Below are 22276 nucleotides of genomic sequence, written 5' to 3' on the forward strand. Positions count from 1 at the left end.
TAGTGTACACTATTTGTATTTGTTTATGTGGTTTCTCTTCCAGACTTAGATGAACATCTGAATTGAAGCAATTTCTGCTCTCATTTCCAAGTGAATTCACTAGTTGAGGGATGTCTGTTTCCAGCCCATGGCGCTTTCACTTCCTGTTTTGTTTTTTGTTTTTCCCATATTTTGTTTCTACATTGATCTTATTTTTTAAAAAACAAACAAACCCAGAACAAATCAGATAAAAGAAGAGCCCACTAATATGCATTGGAATACTAATTCGAATATTTCAAAATCCATATTAGGGCAACCAAAATGCCAGATGACATTGTGCAGTCTTTCAAGTTCACCTGTACCCTTAATCAGGATATATTATAATAAAATATTAATGCAAGGGGAGGGAGAGAAAAAAATGGATGGTATTCAAGTCATCTGTGTTAGTATCTGGCAAGAGTCTTAAGAATGTAGTGTGGGAGAAGGCAGCAGACATTCAGATGAGACTCTGTGTGTGTGATGTCTCCCAAGGCATCCTGGGGAGGAGAAGCGGTAGATTCTCTATTTTCCACTTGTTCCCCACCTTCCAAGGAACTTGAATATTTCACATAAGAATGAAGACAGAACTGAGTTACAGCTGATTGTTGTATTTCTAGAAATTGAGAATCTACTATTTCTGAAGATTGAGCCTACATGAATTGAGTTTCCTTTGGACTAACACAGGACAATTTATGAAAAGTTGATGCATGAGTGGTTTCATTTTATAGTAGGAGATTGACTAAATGACCTTTTCATGTGTTTGGTTAGGTCTAATTTACAGCTTTCTTTATGCATTCAAAGGAATGCACGTGGGCACAAAAGGACGTGGGAGAAATTGCATTTGGATTAGGGGGAATTTTGTACACTCCTGCATTGATTTCCATTTCCTGTATATTATAGTTTACATAGATCAACTGCACCATACTTTGCTTTACAGCCTCTTAAGAGAAAAGGCACAGTGAATTGGTTTGCTCCATCTCACCTTAGGCTTCTTTGCAGTGTTCACCAACCTGGTGCCCTCCAGATGTTTTGGACTACAAATCCTATCAACTGATAGGATAGCTCAGAATATTTGAAGGGTACCAGGTTGGCAAAGGCTAACTGAGAGTTTTCATTTTGGTTGAGACCTTCTGTCATAATCTCTATGTTACAAGCTAAAGGTCACTCCCTGAGGTACATCAGTAGCTGGCAGGTTAAGAGCTTGAAAATATATACGATGACTAACATACAGGATTTAAAAAGTGTGCTGTGCAAGGATTCTTGATATAAGCCACAGAATGTTGAAGATGTTGGGGGCCTTGGAGTGGCTGCTGGTTGGCAGGAAGGTATCAGTTTGTGTACTTGCATTTGCAGTTTATCATATTAAAACAAAATCCAAGTAAGTATAGGCATGGGACTCCCACCACCACCACCATTCACAAAACATGCATTCTCTTTTATGTTTTGGATGATCTCCTGCAGAGCTTAGTATTTTAAATTTTATAATCAGAAGAAAGAAAAGGTCTGCACTAAACATTGGATTATGACAAGCCTCTTTGCAGAAGTAATTATGTAATTTTCTTGTTCAGGGACAGCAACTGAGATGCTTGGAATATCAAAGTGAGAATAAAAGCATTCTCAAAATCGGCGCATTAGTATTCCTCGCACATTAACGCAGTTGCTGACAAATCAGTTGGGACTAGCAGGCAAATATTTAGATTATCGAAATGAGTTTTTCCTTATGGGCAACAGTGCAGATTATGTTTGCAGGTACTATATTACTCTGAAAAAAATATTTGGCGTTATGAGTTTATCAGGCTTGCTGTATCCTTGCTGTTTTATTTTCACTGCAGTTCTGTAACTTAATGTGTGTGGATTTGTACTTTGTAGCAAGCTGCACTTTCCTCTTAGACTTGGATCAATGTTCTAAAGGGCAGCCCTGACATTGTTGCTATTGTTTTCCTATGAACACCAGGGTTGCGTTTATTATGGAATGAAACTATGCCCTTTATAGCTAGCAGTCTTGCTTGAAATATTAAATGGGTCAGAGAACAAATAAATGCTCCCCTACAGGTTGGATGCAGTGACTCTTATGTTATGCGGTTTGCTTGTGCACATAAAGTGTTGCCTCACTCCCCCCCATTTCACCATTACCTCCCCCCCCCCAAATAAAAATGTATCCTCTGAGCATCATCTTGACCTTTCCAGTTTTATTCAGTATGATGGTCTGGGGATCTTTTACTTACTAACTGGACCATTTGCACACTGCAGGAGTAGAACTAGCCAGGTGTTCATTTTATGCTTTATTTTTTGTAATTGAGCTTTTCTACAAGTAATGAAAATACTGCAGTATAATTATCAAAAGCACAGGTGGTCTTTATATTTGGATAGCTTTTCAGCATGTACACCTATCCGCGGAAGAAACAAGCAACAGTTGTACAAGGCATGCCCTTTCTGTACTGCACTTTGTAGCAAACTTAGCTGTTCTTTATTTGAAGAGAACTCAAAACACATAAATAACAGGACTGTATAAATCAAACAAAGAAAATATGTTTTTCTGTAACAGGACAGTATAAATCAAACTTACAGAAAAATAAAAATTAGGAGACAAAGAGGGCTTTGTTTTTGCGTAGAGATCACCAGGTTTGTAAGCATCTGTAGATTCATTCAAAACTAGTCCAGGCCATATTATTCAGGAATAGATCAAGTTGAATTCAGTTGGACTTACTTCTGAGCAAACCTGCATCAGATCAGGGTGGGTGGAATGAGAAATGCATTGTTGACATTAAAGTAGCTTTAGTATACTGCTTTAGTATATTGCTAATGCATCTTGCTAATGTATACTGCTAATGTATATATACTAATAGTGTTTGTAGTTGTGGTGTTGCCGTTTAGAGTTTTGGGCTAGGACAAGGAAGACAAGGGTTCAAATCTACCCTTGGCTACAAACCTCACAGGATATATGTCGGCCAGTGACTATCTCTCAGCCTAACCTACCTCTCAGGGTCGTTTTGATGATATAATGGTGGGGTGAGGTGTGGGAAACCATTTTTGCTGCCTTAAGTTCATTGGAGAAAAGGTTGGGTGTAAATGTATTAAAAATGTAGGAGGCAATCTTACCAGTTATGGAAGTGGAACAAGTCAGGCAATGGCTTCTACAAACTTAAGAACTCTCTAGGAATGTAGAACTTTACACTTTTGTAAATGAATGGTTTAAAACGCAGTTGAAATCCAACAACATTTGGTGGACACCACATGACATCACTACCCTTGGCTTCCACTAAGCATCCTACAGGATTTAGGTTGTACTGATGGGAAAAACAACAACTCTCTACTATGCAGAGATGTTTCAAAAATGGAAGATGGTAAAGAAAAGGAACAACTTATTCCTTCCCCACTGTCCAGGTGATATGGAATGTACTTACATCACAATGGAAGTCTAGAGCATGTTCATGATTCAGAAGCATAAGAACTCTCATTACCTTCCTGAGAGGCAATTTAAGGGGTTTGATTTTCCTCAGTCTTCTCTAGAGTTGGGAGAATGCACCTGCATATTAAAAATGCTACGTCTGTGAAAGGAATTTTGCTAGTTTTCTGTATCCGGGGGTTGATTTTCACCCTGGAGAAGTAGTCAAGGATGTGATTGCCCACTGACATTCTGAAGTGGTTTAGTCATAGGAGACCTGAAATGCCTTTTCTTAACCTTTGTAGATTGCTTTGAGTAACCACACACAAAAAGATGGCGAAGCAGTGCATTTGCAAAACCATTTGAGAAATAGTGTTCTGCATCATCACTAGATGCTGAGGTGGTCTTGGTGGCCTGGAGTGCCTCTGGAGTGTGTGTCTTTTATGCCATCATCATAATGGCATGTGCTTGAGACCACATGATCAGTCACATTGCTAAATCTAAGCAAATTTGAATCTGCTGGAAGACTGCCTGAGAACCCTAGGTTCACCATAAAAGATGGCATTAAAATGGAATGAATGAATGAATGAATAAGCAAATACATAGATAAATGTCTCAAGGGTATCACTGTACCCAAAGCTTTACAGTATATTGACATAATGATGCCTGGAATAGGACATTAAAATTAATTCACTGAAACTAACTAGGGGTGAAGGGAAACAACCAAAACATTTTTTAGTATATTTTCTAAGTCTGGACTATGGGTATTTTTCTTAAAATGATTTAAATAAAACGGTTAATATACAATTTCAGTTGTGAGCATAAAACAGAATACTTTACTGCCATGAATATTTCAAACTTCCTTTTGTTCTGTGTGCATTATTCTTCATTATATTACATTTTGAGATCTATCGGTGCAATATTCATGCAATTTACATCAGTGAATACACATTATTTATGATTTCAAATAAAAATTCCCCGTAAGTCAGTCTGTCAGCAGGCCAGTCTCTTGGAAGAATGAAAAGTGTAATGAAGAGAAGACTCTGCATTTGTCTGTATTACATCTTTATTGCATACAATTTATAGGCTAAAATACGGTTTATCAGGCAAGCAGGCCAGTACGCTGCATTATTGTATTAAGATGCTTGAGCTCAAAAAAACAAAAACAAGAAGGCATGCCCTAAATTGTAATTTTTAAATTTTAACTGAAAGCTATTTTGAGTAGAAATGCTGTTTCTTAATCGGAATGGCATTAAAATGAACATATAGCTCATGTGAGAAAATGTTGTCGCTGGTGATGTATTTTTAAAATTCATTGATACTATTCTGGGATTGTATGAACACTTTTATTTGTAGCCATATTAGGGTACGTGCCCTTATTTGCTCATTAAAAGGAGGGAAGGAAAATAGTTATTCCTCTATTGGTCACCAGATGGACAAATGACTGAAGAGAATTGCCTTGTTGGTATGACTCAAGAGCTAGTCAACACATATTGGTGCACCGCTTGATTTCTGATTCCTGGATGCATCAACACTTGGTATCCTTCAGGTGGGTGGGTGAGCATTCTCAGAAGCTGCCCTCCTGACATCAAGATCTCTACAGCTTACTGGGACAGCCTGGGGGTGGTAGAGGGGTGGTACCAAGGTCAAGGCTTTGCAACATAGCCAGTCTGGCACCCACACAGCCCTCACCTTGGTGCCACACTGCCTTGCACCCACACCATCTCAGCAAACATCAGAAACACTGGTGTTGAGAGGGTGGCTCTGTATCTTTGCTTTCTTGCTTCAGCCACTCCTGGACATTCTTCATTGAAAAATACAGTGATTAGTGTTCACATCTGGTTATGTAAAAGTGTTAGCTCTAAGGCATAACTTGGCATTGCAAATGAATAATGAATACCAATGTACAACCTTATCTTCAGAATAAAACAATATTTTACAGTGCAATTCTGTATATGACTTCTCAGAAGTAAGTCCCCATTGGACTGGGGTTTACATCCAGATAAATGGGTATAGGATATCCAAGTATAAACAGCTTCAAAATTCTTAGAACTTTGTTAAGAGTTTCATAAGGTCAGAGTTGCTGATGATTTGGATATCCCAGTCAATCAACAATCTGTTAAATTAGCACAACTAAGAATAATTGGTGGGCACTCTTAACAGAAGCAATAACTGACTAATGTTTGGAGAGATGACATCAATGGCACCTGCGATCATAAACCTCTTAAACTGCATTTGGAGTAATACCAATATGTATCTTACTACAGTCAGTAAGACTTGGTAAAACTGGTTTGTTGGTTAAGTTGTATTTCTCCAAACAGCCTCCAAATGATAACTGGTGCTGTGTCTGTTATTTGGTCTGAAACCCAGTTAATGCTATGAAAGTTTTTTTAGAGAAGAAAATTTTTAATGGGTGTGTGTGTGTTTGTGTGAACATCATGCATATTTACAGCTAAAAAGACGGAATTGCATATCCAGGAGACATAAGCACTCAAAATCTCAGAGAATGTTCTGCTATTTCCTTCAAAGGTCATATTAAAAGAGCAGTGACTTATTTGGTAAATGCATATGTATAGAGGTGTGCAGTCTTGCTTCTGTAGATGCAATTTATGTTATGTATATTTTACTGATGAAGCAGGCAGAGGAAGTGAAGTTTAATTTTTGCAAATATATTCCCAGAGCAAAGGTGCAGAGTGTTTTCTGATTTTTTTAAAGGCATGCTAATATGATTCAAATGAATTATTTATACAGAAAGTGTCTGAAAAAGGAAAGCACAGTTTGATTAGAAAGAGGTTTTTATAAAGCTGGACAGTGATTGCTGACTCCAAAGGAACTGAGAGAGAAAACATTCCAAATAATGAGTGAAAATTCACTAACATCAGTTGTGTGAGCTATCTACCAACCACTGCAGATAATTTTGAGCATATTCCTTAAGCATAAGTATACAAGTATTCAAATGATAAGTATAAAGAAGTGCTACCAATTATTGTACTTTTTCACTGTCTATCTATTAGGCTAAGATTTCTTGGGGGGGCGGGGTGTTCCTATAAATTTTCCGAAGTTTGTTTTTGAGGGTTTCACTTTAATGAACTGTTAGAGACTGTAAATCCTCACTGGAAAATATTCAGTGAAATGGTCCCCCAACCTCTCTGCATGTAAATAAATTGGCACAGCTGTGGTTGCTGCTTTAATTATTGTTTCATATTATTTTTAGCGCTGTGGTAGGCTGAAGTAGACATGGTCCTTATTCCTTCCGGTCATCCTCTCTTTAGCCCATTGTTTCCCTTATCCACCAATGTGAACTAAGAACAGAGTTCCAATCAACATTAAATTAACTCATGTTTTACCAGACTAGAGTGGAGCACATTCTCTGATGGCTGTAAGAGGATGACCATTTCCTACGCTCCTTACAAAATTCCCTTTCAGAAGGAACAATCGAGAAGATTGGGGGAAAGGAGTGTTTCTTCCCTCACCACTGATAACACTGGATGAAGGTGAGATTGCTTGTTGATGAGACATGGCTGCCTCTGAAATGGGCCCCTCAGTATTTGGCAACCTGTGATTGGCGGTGAGGGGAATTATCCTTTTAGCAAGAGAGGCCACATGACTGAGAACTGGCCTCCCCACAAGCACCAAAGAAAAAGAACGAGAAAGCTGATAAGGTGCCTGGCTGAGTCAGTTCTCCTGGTGCTGCTATAAAACATCTTTTTCAGTCGTCTTGAACTGTAGTCAGTCCAGATAATATTTGGAGAATCCTCTTTCTTATTTTTCTGCCTGAAGATTGTATGGAGAATTTGTAGAACCCCACTTTCACACACCCTATGTATGTGTTTTATCCAATTAGATACTGAGTGCTGCTATTAATGTTGAAGGCATTTATGAAGTACTTTGCAATTCTCATCATTTTGTAACTTAAACCTAAGTATATTTACTAAGAAGTATAATTATAAACATTCAGCGGAAGTCTGCAAGATTCACTCCCAATTTAAGTGTTTAAAGGACTGAAGTCAATTCTGTTTATGTATTCAAGGAATCAACCTGCCCTGTTGTAAGTACAGGCCAGACATTGCTATGAACACACAGAGAGATGGGAAAACAGCATAACACTTACTAGTCCTCCCTCCGGTGAGAATTCTGCCTTAAACAAACAAGATACAAAGGATTAGGGACTGTCCTGGCCCACCCCAGCTAAGGAAGGCATAGGTCTGATAGTTAAGTCTTCATTGACAAAAGAAGCACCTACAGCAACTCCCAGATCTGTGCGCGCACACACATTTCTAGCCCCTAGGCAGCTGCCCCTCTGACCTGCAACCTGTGGAGCAGTTGCAGCAACAGTGAGACCCCACTCCTTTGCCCTAGGTTTGTGTGGCCACAACCTGAGACTTCTGCACAGAAGTCAACACTGCTCTTCCCACTTCAAGCTCCTCCTGGTTTTAGGACACAACAGGGTGGGAAGTCTACTGACTCGTCTGTCACTGGAACACCCTCTTCTTCTTCTTCCACATTCTGCTCATTCCTCCATCTTAGACTGCCCTGACTCTCCCTTCTCCCCCTGGCCCGGCCCCTGTCTTGTGGGCAGCAGCAAACCCCATAAATCACTGGTCCTCTCTCATGGGGCACTCCCCTGTCCCTGCGACACACTCTTCAGAGCCCTGCCAGTTCCTGACAGAGACCCTGTCAGATCATGACTCTTGACCATATATACAAAATATATACATATACACTGTATGCACATAGGCCCTTTCATATATTATGCTAAACACATGTAGGGACTAGGATCATCTGGTATGAACAGATGTGAACTTATATCTTCCTTCTAAGCATATTCAGAGCACCTTCTGAAAAAAAGTTGTTCAATTATGTTTACTTCCTAGGATTTCAGTCTCTTAGATACTTTATTTGATTATTGCTTTTATATTTCTCTTTCTTCCATTGTTATTAAATATGTATTCTTGCTGTTGTGTGCAAATTCACTCAAGCTAAGACTGCATGTCCCCCCCCCCCTTAGAGGCTAAGAAGTCAAGCCTGCAAAATGCAAAAGAGCCACAGCCCCCCTCAATGCTAACTTTGAACATGGCAGGTCTTCACCAAAGGGGTGGAGATAGCTATCCAAACTATTGAAGCAGTGTCTGTCTTGTGTGGCTCTGCAGCCTGAGCTCCACTCGGAGCTGTTCAAGGTCCTGTTTGAGCTGGAACTTTTCCTTGGGTCTGAAACTCCTGTTTATGTCTTAACTCCTGATGGAACCCGACTTCGGCTTGAACTACAATCTGGCTGACAACACTGCAGGAATAGATCAATTGCATTAAGAGGCCACCTTTCATTGCAAAATATTACACTGGCCAAAATGCAATGGGCACAGCCCAGTATATTTTAAACACCTTTGCATTCTATTGATTTCTATGTTAGGCACATATTTGACTTTCTATTGAAATAAATGAGACTTAAATGCATGCAACTTTGTCACAAGTTTTTCCATAATAAATTTTACAAAAATACTTCAATACAGTTGTTCATGAATAAGCAGACACCTTTCGTTCCTACCATAACTATATTCAACAAGTTTCACATCTATCCTAGCTTGCTATTGCCTGTTCATCTTTCTTTTATTTCTCACTTTCTGCCTGTGAGATCATCCGTCTCTTAAAGTAACAGACATGTTTTTTTAAAAAAAAATGTCATAAAGAAGGCTAGATAATAGTATAATTTTTTGTTATGCAACTGTGGCAGAATATCATGAATGTTCCAGCTTTGCATCCCTACTCTCAGTCCTGAAGGAATATAAATTAGCTGCAGATTCCCAGATTCTATTTGATTCTGTTTTTATTTCATAGGTTTCCTGTACAGTAGTGCTTGTTTTCTGGCAATTTTCAGCCATTGCCAGTTAAAGCATCGCATTCCTGGCACAGCCTCAATCAGACACAATCTCAGTTGCAGCAGCCACTGGCCAGAGGATATGTTGCTGCTTTGCAGTAATTTTTAAAGCTAAAACAAGAACATACCAAATAGTACAACTAAATGACTAAGAGAAGAAGCCAGAGCGGGGAACGATAGAGTGACTGTTTCCTCCTGCCATTGAAAATGACCTGAAATTAAAATAATTACATAGTGTATATTTCTGTACCAACATCAGAACTGACTTGGTAATTGAATGATATTTTAGTAATGGTGCAGCGTGCCCAATGGGAACCACATTAGTGGTGAATACTGTGTGTTTTTCCTAGTAATATTTAAAGGTCTCAGGTTTTTTGGTCTTTTATAGCATACCAGCAGTATTCTAGCATATTAATACTTCTCACAATCACCTCACCTTTGGCATATGTTCCATAGTTTCCCCGAGTCCAAGAGTTATTTTATTTTATGTTCTGTTCTTTTTTCTGATTGCCTCTCATTCAGCATTCACTGTGCATAATTGCAGAGTTAGGGGGATGATTACCCTTCAAAGAATTACAGTCAAACTCAGTTTGTCAGCATATAAAGCTTTGGTTGTTAATCACAATCATTTAAGCAAAAGCTAGCCCCCCACTAAAACAAAGGTGCCTTGTTGATATCACTTAGAACTCCCCAGATCTGACTGTTGGTATAGTCCAAAGAGGACTATTCTCTTCAATTTCTTTACTGTAGTCTCTTCTCATTGGTATCTGTTGCCTTCATAGCCTCCCAGACTTATGAATATGCAACAGCTGCATTAATATTACTGAAGAAACATTGTAGAGATTGCATACACATTAAATAAAGCCTGCTATTCTGTCCCCACCCAGAGATATGTTTTGGAAGAGGTTGTAGATTAGGCCCTCATAAGAGTCAATTTTAGAAGACATCTGATTTTAGAAGACATCTGAAGGCAGCCCTGTTTAGGGAAGCTTTTAATGTTTGATGTATTACAGTATTTTTTTGGAAGCCACCCAGAGTGGCTGGGGAAGCCCAGCCAGATGGGTGGGGTATAAATAATAATAATATATTATTATTATTATTATTATTATTATTATTATTATTATTATTATTCCCTTCTGTATACCATGCTGCAAGAAGCAAGTTGCTGCTATTTGGGGATATGCAGCACAGTTGTGGCTAGACAATTTATCTCAAGCAAAGGCTCTCCTGGAGCACACTTCATTTATTTAAACCCATTTATATACTGCTATTTTTTCATAATAGTTTTAAAAGTGGCCCACAAACTTAATAAACACACACAACAAAACAACCATGAAACAATCTAAATATAAAGCAACAATCGGCAGCCATCAAGTCAGCATCAAAATGTTGCCTGAAAAGAAAGAGCTTCATTTTAAAAGGTCAACTGAGACATAATGTGTTTTGCCCATTTGTGGAATGTTAGTAGGGAAGACAGAACACTGCTCTCTTTCATGGCAGAGAGTTCAACAATATTAAGCCACTATACAGCAGGTATTTCTCCTAGTGGCAGCTAACCTAGTCTTCTCAAAGTAAGGTTAAGATTAGCAGATGAGGCTCTGATGGTCATGCTGCCACCCTCTGTGGTTCAAGGGCAAGGAGTCTGTCAGGCCCTGTGGTTTGTGGTGGACCCCAGGTTGTGTAATTGCTTTTGCTCTGAAGATGTATCTCATGCCATCACACTATGCTTTTTGACAGTTGGTCAAGACTTACCTTTTTTACCCAGGTCTTTGTTTGAAGTAAAGTCTTCTCACCCTCCTGCATTGCTGTGCATTGCTGTTTTATTATTTTGCAAGTTGTGGTTTTACTTCACGACTGTATTGCAAATTGTACTTCATTTTTGTGATGTTTTTGTAATCCGTTAGGTGAAGGGAGGCTGTAAGTACAAGTAAGAAAAGAACAGTCCAGCCTATAATAAATTACATAATGATATAATTTGAAAAAAGAAGCAATCATGCAAAGCATCTAGATTAAAAATACACAAAAATATGTGCATATTTGAGAGATGCTTTTCCTTCCAAACCTGATTGATTACTGAAGTTTACAGGTTCCCACACCTTCCCGCTGAAAAACAAACATCAAGGCTGCAGTAGGTCATAAAATAAATAGCTGCTTGTTGTCTCCTTCAATGTTACTGACCTAAGTAAAAGCCAGCTACTGTACATCAAATGATAGAACAAATCATAACATCTGTGTCAAGCCTTTGGGCAAGGATTGTTAATAAGAGTGATGAAATGCACGATACATCACCACAATCCACTGCATTGCCTCAAACTCTGTACTGTGGCAAAAGAGATAAAGCACATATGTTTACAAAGGATGAATCGTTACACCTAAGGACACTGAGAATGATCGAGAGGCAGCATTATTCTGTGGTGGCAAGAAACAGGAACCAAGAACATTTAAGTGTTAATCCTAGTGGTGTTATTGCCTTCTTCATGTCCTGAGAGGTCCAGCATCTAGCCACGAGCCTTTTACACTCTGCGCTGGTAGCCTAATTTTATTTAATTGGGGTCTTGTTTTCCTGGGATTCAGCTGCAGTGTGAAGTGCTCTTTCTTAATGCAGTTAATTTGTGCTGACATCGCCTCTCCGTTGCTGCTGTTTGGCTACTTTCATTGAGATAAAAGTAGAAGGCTGCGAGGATCCTGCAGGGTTGTGAATGGAAGTCCTCTTGAAGCCTCTAGCTTAACTCATGCCCCAGAAAAAGCTGTTCCTAAAGTTTAGGCAGCATCTGGTTAAGTTACGAGAATTTACAAGTGTCTAGAAATCCATCAATCAACAGGAGAGCTTGAGACATGATTATTTGTAATCCTGGCTCCTACATTTATCCCAGGTCTAACCTAAGGCTGAGGTCTTGTTTTGGGAGTTTTAGTTGTAAATTTTAACAAGGTCAAGTCTAGGCATTGCTTTGTGTGTTTGATTTAAGTATCATCCAGACCACCCACTATATATCCATATAGTATAAGATCTAAGGAGATCACAACAAGAGTCAGCTGAAGGAAACTTAATAAAAGGCTAATGCTGATTCTGAAAGGCACAACTAAGGGCTTGTGCACACTTCTGCTGGTTCCATACCTAGAAAACATGGGGCTGAGTGGTTTTCTGCTTGACCTGTGCTTTCTAGGCATGGGTCTGAACAGTTCCCTCTTCCCTGCTCCTTTCCCAGGGAAAACCCGCTCTTTAGTGCTTTATCGGACGAAACATCAGTCCAAGAAAACCTGAAATGCCATTTGCTCTGATTGAGCTCTAAAGAGTGGTTTCCCCCAGGGGAAAGCAGAGGGACAAGAGGAAGTGTGGATGAGCCCTAACTCACCAGTGGTTTTTCATTGTAGCTACATGTGGGAAACATCACAAACATGCAAGACACAGTTGTAACTTTTCAAGTTCAAATAATAATAATATTTATTTACTGATGAAAGAGACCTTTATTATACAAAATCATGGGGGTGGAGCCAAAGGTAGTGTGCATGGAACTTGGTTCACAAAAAGGGCATTCTCATATTCTAGTAATGGAAGCATTGGGGAGGGCATTTTCAGTTATTGCCCTATCTGCTCCTGAGTGTGGGGGATTTCCTGAACAGTGAGGGATATGGCACCGGAAAGTGACCTTACCCTTCTGTTAGTGCAGAGAAGGGGTGCTGGATCCAGCAGTGTTAACAGGTTCCTTCACTGAATCAAATCCCCTACCTTCATAGAAGGACTGCTTTCATAAATTGAAGGGCAATGCATGTTCTCTAAAATCCTGAAAGATAGTCAACTGAATCTCATGCATGCTCATTTTTCTAGTGTAGTTTCCAGGACCAAGTGTCCTTTGTTCTTCTCCACACAAGGTAAAGGTAAAGGTAAAGGGACCCCTGACTGAAAGGTAAAGGGTCCAGTCATGACCGACTCTGGGGCTGCAGCGCTCATCTCGCTTTATTGGCCGAGGGAGCCGGTGTACAGCTTCCGGGTCATGTGGCCAGCATGACTAAGCCGCTTCTGGCGAACCAGAGCAGCGCACGGAAACGCCGTTTACCTTCCCGCTGGAGCAGTTTCTATTTATCTACTTGCACTTTGAAGTGGCTTTTGAACTGCTGGGTTGGCAGGAGCAGGGACCGAGCAACGGGAGCTTACCCCGTCGCGGGGATTCAAACCGCAGACCTTCTGATTCGCAAGTCCTAGGCTCTGTGGTTTAACCCACAGCACCACCCGTGGCCCGTCCACACAAGATATCAACACTTTAATGACATCTTTAATGACACTTTAATGATCTGTAGCCAGGGGAGGGGGAAAGACCTGCCCACCTTCTGGAAGCATCTCCAGCTGTTAAGTTTCTGGGGAACAGTTTGGCATAAGCTTAATATAATTTAACAGATTATACTAGAACTATTAAGGTAAAAATGAGACAGGTTTGACCACTGGCATTCTCTTTTTCTACACAATTCTTTTATAAAATCACAGTTTTGGAAGAAACCCCAAATATGACATCTAGATTAACTCTACAATTCTATAAAACTCTTATTACACCTGGTTGATCCATGCTAAATGTGCTCAGTGAAGCTTATTCCTATAAAGGGTTTGTAGGATTACAGCTATAGTTCTGTTTAATGTTCTTGCTTCATATTAAAGACCTCTACCAACTGATCATTAGCAATTAGTAGTAAAAATAGCACTAAGATTTAGGACTACATTTTGACCCACTAGTACTGATGGCTTATGCAGTCAAACCCTTTGAACTGGTGTTTCGGAAAACCACAACTATAATGTGTGATTTCAGATGCAAATCAAATTAGTTTGTTGCTTTCACTAATTGACCTCCTTTGAATTAATTTTCAGACTTTACATGTTTGCTTTCTCTTAAAACCTGATTTATTCATGACATGCTACCCTTTCATGCTTTGAGATAGCCTCTGCCTATTCAAGCATTTGCAATGAGATACAACTTTTGAAGTTTTAATGAGGCTTTTGATATATTATTTTTTTAAGGGGAGGGTGAAATCTATGGGGTGTTAGAATGTTGGTGAACGTGTGTCTGTTGAGGAAAATGTCATCAACTAAATTGTCCGAAGGAAGACTCCACATATAATTTCAATAAAAAAAGTTAGAAGCCAGGCATGTTTGCCATTCTTGGCATTTATTATAAACCTTAAGTAACTCAAATAATCTCCGTATTATGCAAAACAGCTTTGGGCTTTAAAAAAAAGAAAAGAAAATCAGTTGTATTAAGATGAAAGATTGGAGCCAAGGCCTGATGTCAACCAAAATTAAACAAAATTGGATCTTGTCATAAGAAATCCTTATTGCTGTCATTACAGGTGACTCACCCATTTCAAGCAATTAAAGGTTCTGATACAAATCACCCAGAATATGCTTTATTGTGAGCGACTTAAGCAAAATGAAGGATGGCTCTATTTGCTTGCTGACTAATTGGATTATGGCTCCCAGAGAACGAATATGACTCCAAAATTAAGAAATACAACTGAAACTGAAGAAAATGCTAGTTTTCTAATGAAATAAGCTTTTAACAAAATAGATTTTCAATTGTTAAAAGGTTAGATCATCTGGAAACAGAATATTAACATAATACGTTGCTCCAGTGGTTTTGTATTTGTGTCTATAAAAGGTCATCATTCTTATTTACAAGAAATTTCCAGGGAGTTCAGACGGTACCAACAGAGAAAACCTTTACCTATTGGATGCGGAATTTAATATGTTGGGGTGGAAAATAACATAAATGCCAATAATACTGTTATTATTTTAAAATATGCTTTAATGTTGGTCTTTTAAAAAATTAAAGAAAAACTTACTAATAAAGCCGTTCCACTCCGGGGTGGGGTGGTGTTGCAGTCAGACCACATGGCCTCCACACACAGCAGGGGCTGGCGAAGCCCCACATCATGGCCCCCGGCCGGCCAGTCTGGCTGGCCAGGGGACGTGACTTATCCCTTTTAAACAGCCGCGCGGCCAAGGGGATCTCCCTTCTTGTTCCAGCTTCCACGGATCTTCCACCCTCCCGCCATCTTTTCATGCGTTCATCATATTGGCCTTGCTATGGACCCCGGTTGGTCGCCTTTGAGGGGCCTGGTAGGAATTTTTCCATTTGGCAAATTGGCACTGGCCATTTGGTTTTCACCTACCTCGTAGCAATTGTCACAACTTTTGTAAGGTTTGGCGGTTAGGCATTGGTAAAACCTTGTTTGGGGGAGGGGAGGTTCCTGTCCGAAGCCCGGGTGGAGGCTAGGCCATGGCACGACCTTCCGGTGACACTTGGGGGGGGGAGCTCCGAGTTGATGTGCCTCAGCAGGGCTCCCCCTAACTGGTGGCTAAACCTTGTGAGACTTCCTGCAGGCGAGCAGGAGTCACATATAGTTGGTTCAATTCCAGTGCCTAAGCCCATATCACTCACAGTCTGTAACCAATAAAGTTGTGGCCTAAAATTTGCCCAGTAACCTAAAATATGGTGTCCATGTGTTATTATTCAACATAAGGGGGAGGCCTTGGGGTCTTGACATGCAAGTGAAATTTGATACAAATCACATACTGAAACATTTACAATTTTCCACAGAATTACTTGATCTCTCCAGTAGATCAACTGTAAAATTAGTTTTTCACCTATATGATTTCAATTTCAGTAGACCATTATATAAAATTGTTTTACTGTATATTACCTGTATTATACTACGTAGTGTATAATGGTACTACGTAGTTCCATTCGTCATAAACCACAGTTGCTTCCAATCAAATATGGGAATACCGAACAGCATTTGATTTGGGATTTGCTGTAAGAAGTCGATTTTAAATGTTTCACACTAAATAAGTTAGAAACAGCAGGAACTCTTCTCTTTCTCTCTTCATCTTCAACTTCATCTTAGATTTGTGGGAGCGAGTGCAGGATCAATGCCCTGGTTCCCAATCCCAGCTTTATTAAAACTTTAAAGATTGTCAAGAATATGTATCTAAGTTGCCCCCCCCCCCGTGTCCTACAAAATCTAAGTTGTGAACAGCGTGTTTCACTCACCCACTTAAAGAAAAAACCATCTAGCAGAGCATTGTGGCTATGGTGGGCATATAATCTCAACAGTTTTAGAATTAATGTGGATGTTTCCACTTCATTACTCACAGTGGAAAATAGTTTTAACTGTCTGCATTAATGAATTGATACCCTTCTGGAAGACATGCTACTGGTTATATTCTAATGATAACACAATTAGAACGCAGAACTAGCTCATGGTACAGGGATCGCCTGTAGTCAAAACCCATAAGCTCTTCTGTTCAGCTGTGCTCAAACTCAAAATTAGTGAAGCATGGAAACTGCATGGTGTTAGAAAAGATGTCATTGTGATTATATTTTTAGAGCGTTCCACATATAACTGCTTTTAGAGGAATGAAAATTTTCAGATGTTGCTTTTCAATTATGCCCTTGGATAGTTTTCCTTGCTACCATTTGTGAGAGGAAGGTCAAGATATTGTTAAAACAAGCTGTTGAAATGTAGTTGCCTGAAGTACTGTAGCCTTGGGATAATCCCCACCCCCGCACCAGTATTTTTATTTTCTAGTGTGGAAAAATGGCATCTAATAATGATAAGTAGCAAGTGCATTGTACAAACTAAGCAAAGAGCAAAGAAAATGACGAGTTACTAGTGAACTGTACAAATATTGTATGAGCCTACCTAGCGAAAATATATTCTAATATATTTAGCCTACCTAGCGAAAATATATACAATATATATTGTATACGGGTTCTGTAAAAGCAGTATGCTTAAAAATTAGTGATTTCTTTTAAAAAAAAATATATTTAAAGGTTGGGTGATAACTCATGCTCAGGGTAAGCCTACACTGAAATCAATAGAATTAAGTCCACTGATTTTGAGGAGTCCACTCTGAGTATGACTTAGTTGGATATCTCTCATTATTTGTAGATTCTAAAGTCTAATGTCATGTTTATGTGCTTGGAATAGAGTAGAAATGTTGTCCATTAAACTTTAATTAGTTTAATGTTAAGTAAACGTCCAGTGCGCTTCCAACGCCATAAATCTTATCTCAGCAGAGAATTTCGTGCAGCAGTTGAAGAAGGCAGGAGAGTCAGTACCTTTCAATGAAGAATCCTGGAGCAAGCACATTGGAACTCAGGAAAAAACTTTATTTACAAAAGAAAAACCCTGGCGATAAAGCACACATGCTTTTATCTCCGGCATAAAGAAAACTTTACTCTAAACTTGACTCATATCAGCAAACACGCCCATGGCCACAAACAGAGTCTGAGAGTCAGGTCAAGGGGAAAAACACACGGGTGAACTGACTATTTATACAAACTAACTCACATTCCTGGATGCTTAATGACTTCCAGCTGCTCAGTGATTAGAGCGACTTGTTACCTCTTAACCCTTTAGTACCAACAAATGTTATAAATGATAAATCATTATCTCAACACTTAATATTATTTGAAACAAGAAATTCATCAGTATTTTAAACCAAACCATTCAATCCATGTACATAATAGAACCCTGTAGAACAGAATCAGAGGGAAATATCCTAACATCTAACCAGCTGTAGAAGTAGGTTATGGTCCATCCTATTTTCACAAATGGCTAAACACACAATTCCCATCTCAGAACTGTAACATATTTGCCATTTTCATGATCTGAAAATTTCAGATAATAAAAAATGGTAGTTGGACCTGAGATTTGTCATTTTATTTGGTCTTTGCTATAATAGCAGCTGAAAAACTTTTAAAAATCTCTTTCCATCCATGTTAATTAAAATTTTGTTAGCAGCAATAGACAAAAAATAAAAAATTAAGTGTCAGGGACTGGGCAGAAGAGGAATGGTGGAGAATGCCTCCTCAACCTGGCCCTTCCAGAGAAGAAGGAGACAGTTCAGAATTCCAACAAGGGTTTGAGGCAGGTCACAGCTCAGAGGAAGATGAGGAGAAAAGTTGGGAAATAATGGGAGAAGAGGAGGAGGCAGAGCCGGAGCAGCAGGCTGACACGTTATCCCAGGAAGCATTCCAGAACCACCATCTTCCAGAACCTGGCAAGCCTTAAAAGTAGGAGAGTAAATGGCTTGGAGACATATGGCCCTAAGCGGCAACCGTAAGGGTGGTGGTGCTGTTGACGAAGTGGGAGAGAAGGGGATTGGAGATTTGCTCAGAGCAACACCATTCTAAGAGGCTGCCTTTCTAAGCCTCTCTCTGTAAATATTGAATAAAAAGCAGCTGATAAGAACTTTCCACCTACTGTGGGGGTTGGATTCTCTGACACCTGACTTTAAGACAAAAGCTTGATAGTTGCATGTTAGTTCAAGAAGTATCACAGTCTCTTTTTCCATAAAGGAGAGTAACTCCTTACCCTCAAAACTTTCAGGCACTCCACAAAAAAGTTATGAGACTATATGCTCTCTAATTAGATTAGAGAACATAATCAAATATAGAAATATTTTACAAACATTTTATTCTGCCCATCAGTGTAAAACATCCCTAGGGTAGCTCACAAAATAAATTAGAATAATAAAAAGTACAATGCATGATAAAACAGTTGAATGAAAAAAGCAGTACTAAAACAATTCCCATTACCAATTAAAAATATTGGTAAAATAAAAAGGTCTTATTCATAGACACTGAAAGGACATCAGACTGGGTTCCAAGGAAGCCGCTTTGTGGAAAACATTTAATAAGTGGGTCAGCACAACCAAGAATAATTTCTGTCTAGTTGCCGCTCACCTTACTTCAGATGGTGGGACATCTGGAGCATAGGCTGTGAAGATAATCTAAGAATATGGGCAGGCTCATGCTGGCATACTTTGTTCTTTCGGTGTTCAGCTTCTGAGCCACGAAGGGTTTTTAAAAGCGAGCACTCGGAAACATGGTTTTGAAAGGAGTTAATTTATCCTTTTCGGCACCGGCAAGAATTACTCCTGTTTAGGAGGAGAAATCCAGAAAGCTTGGTTTCCAAAGTCGACCCACTGATCCAATATGCCCACATCAATGTGTGGCTCAATTCAGACACCCATTTTTGAATCTGAACATTGGTGGATTTGAAGTTAATTTACAGATTTCCATTGAGAGGTGGCTCAAGAGCTTCCTCTCTTTGTCTTTGTCTTTTCTTTTTTAAAGTAATTACAGTCACTCGGACGATCAGCTGCTGTACAAGTTTAAAAACAGTGCAGCAATGCAGCCTGAGAGCTACATTACCTGACTTTCTGCTGCTGTCATGGAGATGAACAAACATCAAAACAAGGCTGAAGCAGAACAAAAAAAAAGTGGCAGGAGGGAAGGCGTGTGTGTCTGTGTTCATAGGTTTTACTCTTTCCAATAAATTTCAATTTACCAGATGTCATTAACAAAATACTGTTACCTTCAACTAGGTATTACCATATCACCGGGCAAGCTTCAGATTCCTGCAATCTAAGAGATGTAGCTACTTCATGTATGGCAAGCAAGGATAGGTCTGCTCATTGGTAGATTGTTGAGCTGTATTTATTTTTCCAGTGTTGTAAAATGATACATTTAGTCACCAACAGGTGCAACTGATCGGCTTTCTTTTGTTTTTCCTGAGGTTCCATATCCTATCAAGGATTTTAATAGAAAGAGCTTAGAAAAACTGGCCGGTGCTCATAAAAAGAGGAATTTCCTTTTCACTCTCTTATAGGTGGGAATGCCTGTTGTGACACATGTACATAATCTAGGGGACACGGTGGCACTGTGGTCTAAACCACAGTGCCTTGGGGTTGCCGAATGGAAGGTCGGTGGTTCAAATCCCCGCAATGGGGTGAGCTCCCATTGCTCTGCCTCAGCTCCTGCCAACTCGAAAGCATGCCAGTTCAAGCAGATAAATAGGCGCGGCGGCAGCGGGAAGGTAAACAGCATTTCCATGTGCTCTGACTTCCATCACGGTGTTCTGTTGCACCAGAAGTGGTTCAGTCATGCTGGCCACCTGATCTGGAAAGCTGTCTGTGGACAAACGCCGGCTCCCTCGGCCTGAAAGCGAGATGAGCGCCACAACCCCATAGTCACCTTTGACTGGACTTAACCATCCAGGGGTCCTTTACCTTTTTACCTCTCTCTTACATAATCTAAGAACAAAGTAAACAAGCTTCTTGCTTCAGAAATAGTGTTGTTACTCAAATGCAAATCTAATTGATAGAACAGTTGGTTAAAGCCCATATGATTAATCATTTCACACTTCCGAGTTGCAGCTCTATGAAAAACACTCACAGCATCAGATCATGCCCACCTTCTGAGTTGCAAGAAGCATCTAGCTTATCACTCTTGTAGATGAACAAAACACAATGGATTAGATCAACCTTGGGCTGATCCGGAAATGCATTTTATATTTTTAGTGGTGCAGGGTCTCCTATTCTATTCTGTGCACATATTCTCTATGTACAGAGTGCACTGGCTATTTGAAAAGTCTTCAGAAATTTTTATACATATTAGTATAAAATGAGGAACGTTTCTCAAAAACTGTTCTGTTGGATGTATGAAATTATTGCGGAAGAAATGCCTAAAAGAAATAGAAATAGAACAGTGTTGGGTTTGGGTAACAACAGCAGTGTTTGCAGGGAACGCACAAGCAGATTTTATAGCAATATCAAACGAAATAAATGTAAGCTTTACATAATTTAAACAGAAGTATATGTGTTGTCAAAACAAATGAAATCTCTTCTGCTAGCCACAGTAAGTTCGTGTTAGATATTGTTTTGGGGAGCCCATATGTTTGTTCTAAAGCTAGACATGTATTTTATTAATTCTAGCAGCAGAGGAACATACTTCTGGTCTGAAAGTAGGCCAGTTTGAGAATATTTTTTAAACAGCAACAACAAAAGTTTAATGGGTAAAGATGATAAAACAATACAATATATTATCTAAATTTCTGTTTTGGGCTCTCATTTCTGAGATAGCCAAGAAAATTGTAAAATAAAATAAAATTGAGGGCTGTTTTAGAAAGCAGTCAGGATGAACATATCTAAAATAAATCAACAAACCAGGTGTTCATTTTGTTTCAGTTCAGAAATGTATCAAGTTGGTTTGGAACCTTTTGAAGCCAGCTAGGATAGAAGTAAATGCCAGTTCTACTCACTTCAGATAAGAAATAATAGGTTGGCCCTACCATTGGTCAGAGTGAGGTATCCATCTCAGGTGACAAGTGTTGGGGGACAGGGAGTAGTGGCAAGTGCCTAAGCTTGGCTGCAGCCCACAGGAGGGTGTTGTCCCATCACCAATATCAAAATTCACCTGCCAGTTATCTTGCATATTTGACATTTGTGCGCCATTCTGTCATTTGCCTCAAGCAGCAAAATGTCTCTCTGGCTAGCCTTGGGCTCTCCCATTTTATGAGCTGCAAAACTAAGATCAACAGAAGGAGTAGCACAGTCCCAGTATAACGAAAAGGGTGCTGGCATTTAAAAACACACACACACTTGAACTACATAATGTGCAACTGGCTGTGTTTTCATTGAATTTGATTACACTCTGATTGCAGATGTTCTTCAGTGCAACTCGCTCTTGATTATAAGTAACATTTGCCAGATGTTGTGAAGTTGGAAACCAGGGTGTCGAAGCCAAGTGTAGATGCCAGACATTTCAGACAAATTGAAATGCATCCACTTACCAATTTCAGAAATTAAGCCTTTTATGCTGCTAAGCATTCCATTAATGTTAAGACGATCCTTCTCTGATGGTGTCATGCTACTGCTCTTTGCTGCTCTTAGTTTTGCAGCTCGCCAAAAACGCAATGCCTTTCTCCCTCCATAGAATTATTAAATCAAATCCTATTCATGCAGCTCCTATTCAGATCATTGCCATCTGTGAAGGAACAAGGACAAGTAGGCTAGTTTCTTTTAAAATCAGAATGTATCACCTCCTTGGAAATTTAAAATAATGAGTAATGCCATAATTTTATCCATTTTGAATCAGGATAGTTTTGTGGCAATTAGAAAGTCACCCTTCCACCTCTAAAACATTGGAGGAAACACATTGGTGTCT

General features: G+C 39.4%; 1 protein-coding gene across 11 annotated transcripts in view; it reads left to right on the forward strand.

The window, feature by feature from the left end:
* Positions 1-22276, forward strand: part of RALYL (RALY RNA binding protein like) — a 254988-nt gene that overhangs the window by 93797 nt on the left and 138915 nt on the right. The window lies entirely within an intron of this gene.

Source organism: Podarcis filfolensis (genome assembly GCF_964270895.1).
Source record: "Podarcis filfolensis genome assembly, chromosome: 7".
Classification (NCBI taxonomy): Eukaryota; Metazoa; Chordata; class Lepidosauria; order Squamata; family Lacertidae; genus Podarcis; species Podarcis filfolensis.